Source organism: Zalophus californianus, chromosome 14 (genome assembly GCF_009762305.2).
Source record: "Zalophus californianus isolate mZalCal1 chromosome 14, mZalCal1.pri.v2, whole genome shotgun sequence".
NCBI lineage: Eukaryota > Metazoa > Chordata > Mammalia > Carnivora > Otariidae > Zalophus > Zalophus californianus.
Genome location: NC_045608.1, coordinates 70,738,711 through 70,742,336, shown reverse-complemented (window position 1 = coordinate 70,742,336; position 3,626 = coordinate 70,738,711). Strand labels below are relative to the sequence as shown.

Here is a 3,626-nt window from a genome sequence, read left to right as displayed (position 1 = left end):
TGGATTGTCTTCACTTTCCAAAGATCACATTTTTTTTCTACCAGCTCAGTTGGGAAACTTAGACATTACTAGAAATATGGACATAGGATCCTAGGAATGAGATCAGTGTCATCTTATCAATATGCACAAATGTGAGGATCTGAAGGTACGTCCCTCATGGGGAAGACAGGGGTCTAAACCCCCAGGGCAAGCAAACCCATTGCCTGACCACGTGCTTCACTATCTGTCCCAGAGGCTGCTCCTCTCCCAGATATCTGCAGGTTGTTCCAGAAAACAGGTTGTTCCTCAAGAACACAGCCTGCATCCCAAGAGACCAAAGCCCTTGATTGCTTTGTTTAAAAACATGTGTGATTGTAGCACAGAGGGAACAAGTTTGGGTGATCGAGGAAACACTCCTGAGTTCAAAGGGAAGGCTTACACTGTGGGCTGAGGAAAGAATCTCACCAAAGTTCCCACGGCAAGTTGGGTGCTGTCATGTCTCCAATATAGAAACACCCCCTCAGTGAACAGAAATTTCCAGATTTTCTATTTCCACTGAACTGGGTGTCCTGAGACAGAAGCTAAAGGCATCTGGAATTTTAATGTTTTACTAGCCATTATAGATCCTCAATACTGGCTCTTTCCTCCCAGTGCTGAGAAATAGTGGGGAACATTGGTAATGGTGTTGAAGAGAATAAGGCAATAACAAAATGCGTCATTCTAGGCCAAAGGTCACAGGGACGCATCTCTTCCATGGAGGGCTCGGTGATGAGTGCAATACAGGACCCGTAGCCCATCTCTGCTTATGGCTTTGCCCTGAGAACCCTGCTAATTGATAACAGGTCAAAACTCTTCATTTCCTTCTCACTCACCTTCTACAAGCACCTTTGGCCTCTCCCTCACCCTGCTGATGCTCATTTGTTCTGATGACACATCTCCCTTCCACTCTCAGGGGCTAGCCCAGCTCTGTTAGCCACAACTCCCCCATTTCCTGCCCAGACACCCTTTCCTGAATAACCCTATTCATCCCACGCGTGGGAGAAATTGGCTGATCCCTGAGCATGGATTAATGCAACTGCCAAGGCTGGGTTCTTTCCAACAAAGTGACCTGTTTTCCTCCCAACAGACCAGCCCATGAACTCTGAAGGGTATGTATGTGCATGCGCATATGTGTGCGCTCACGCGTGTGTGTGTCTTAACACAGCAGTAAAAAGCCAAGAATGTCTCGTTTAATTACCTGTTTGGTAACTAGTTGTGCAACTTCTTCCCTTTCTCCCTTTTTTCTTTTCAATTTTTCCAAATCCATTTATTAATGCTTACGATGCTGACAGCTGACATCATTGATACTTTAACAAAACCACTTAAAATTAGCTAAATGTTGGGGCACCCGGCTGGCTCAGTCAGTAGAGCATGAGATTCTTGATCTCAGGGTCATGATTTCAAGCCTCATGTTGGGCATGGAGACTACTTTAAAAAAAAATTAGCCAAATATCTAAGATAGTTACATGTACAAAAGATATACAAATTAAAACAATTTGTAGTTGACCATAACTTCTGTATTCAGACATGATTATAAATGTAAAACTTTAGAAAAACTATACACCATCTACTCTGAGTGGTTTACATCTTAGAAAACAAAAGCAGTCTTTCTTTGTTACACATTTAGTGTTTCTGGGAGGCTGAGGAGAGAAACACCATGATGCTTTGAACTTTTGTTCTTTTCTCTTATTGGCTGTTGTACTCTGAGGTAAGTGTGGTGACAGTCCATGAGACAGGGCTGAAGACTTTCCAGAGTATACACACAGTCTTTCAAACTAAAGGTTCATGCCAGCTTTGTCCTGTGATTGTGTAGAACGCTCAATGAAAAACCACTCCAGCAAATAACTGATGGCAAATACTTGAGGTATGGGTTAGCATCCATCAAAGTTAATTCTCCTCCAAACACTGCTAAACTTTCAACTTTGCAGTTTGCAGACTGCTAGTGAAGAAAGTATTGGGCAAGAAACTGATTTACTGTAGGTGCAGCTAGGTCAAAAGCAAAGCTCATTCAAAGCTCAGTGTTGCGGGGGCACCTGGGTGACTCAGTCGGTTAAGCGTCTGCCTTCGGCTCAGGTCATGATCCCAGGATCCTGGGGTCGAGCTCCATGTTGGGCTCCCTGCTCAGCAGGAGGCTGCTTCTCCCTCTTCTTCCTGCTCCTGCTCTCTCTTCCTATCTCTGTCTCTCTCTCTCCGATAAATAAAATCTTAAAAAAAAAAAAAACACTCTAGGTGTTTCATTCTCAGGACTTGTTTCTTGGTGTAGGTATCACCTATAATGTCCACAGACTCTGCTACTTCGGAGAAGGGGGGTAGATTTCTTCAAATTTTGAGGCTAACAGCATAGCATCAGTGCCCCCAAGCTGAAGTTTTCCTCCCAACACAGACATGGATGAGAGGAACCTATCAGTGTAGCTCACTGCCAAATACAGGGTCTCATCCTGTAGTTTATATCCTTCTCTTACTTCAGCTAACCGGTCCACAAGGATAGCCTTCTTGCTGTGAGGGCTGGCTGTCTGTTTCTTCATGTAACCCAGGGTCAGCTTACATTTCACCTCCATTTCCTTGCGGTAAGCGTGAACGTCCTCAGGGTAGTCTGGCACTTCATTAACACTCACTGGCTTTTCATCTTCTAGTAGAATTGTTATGTCCACAGTGTGTGGTGACTCAAAGCTACCATCCATTGGATAATCAAGAGGTACCAGTGATTTTCTTGATCCAAGAAAGTAATAGCTGAGTTAAAAGCCAGGACCTTTTCATGTTCTGTTTTTTAGATGGAGCTAAAGTCTCCATCTTTTAAGTCTCTTGTGAGTCTCTTCTGCTTCTTCCACATGAATGGTAAATGCAGGCTGTTTACTGTTTGCTTTCCAGGGAGAAACATGAACATGCTCCTCATTTATAGAAGATCCTTAAGAGGGGCAACCCGTCATGTCTCGGGCCTTGGTTGCGGTGCTGGACCATGCGGGCCCCTGGGTCTGGGGCTGCTGGGTGGGCACTGCTTTCTCTTCTCGGGGTTGCTATTCTCCTGGTCCTCTTGGAGCACTGTGTGCAGCAATGTTAGCAGCGCCCAGCCTGCCTTGAGGGCCACAGGCCCAGATGCAGAGCTGCCCAACATCATTGCTCCCAGGACTCTGGCTTGATTGGCCTGCGGTGCCAAGCAGTGTGTACTCCATCCCACAGACCCCCCCTGAAGAAGTTCTGGCCACCTGCGAGGTTGGGATCATGCAGGACAACCCCCACACACACACAAGGTTGCAAAAGGCACAGACAGGCACTAAGGGGCAAGGAGGGCTAAAGGTGCCCTTGAGAGAAGATATTTGCAAATGATATATCAGATAAAGGGCTAGTATCCAAAATCTATAAAGAACTTATCAAACTCACACCCAAAGAACAAATGATCCGGTCAAGAAATGGGCAGAAGACATGAACAGACATTTTTCCCAAGAAGACATCCAAATGGCCAACAGACACATGAAAAAGTGCTCAACATCGCTCGGCATCAGGAAAATCCAATCAAAACCTCAATGAGATACCACCTCACACCCGTCAGAATGGCTAAAATTAACAAGTCAGGAAACGACAGATGTGGGCGGGGATGTGGAGAAAGGGGA

The 3,626-nt window shown here is 45.4% G+C and overlaps 1 pseudogene; it reads right to left on the bottom strand.

The window, feature by feature from the left end:
- Window positions 1-1,633: 1,633 nt before the first annotated feature.
- On the bottom strand, window positions 1,634-3,130 carry LOC113912958 (annotated as a pseudogene).
- Between the last annotated feature and the right edge of the window lie 496 nt (window positions 3,131-3,626).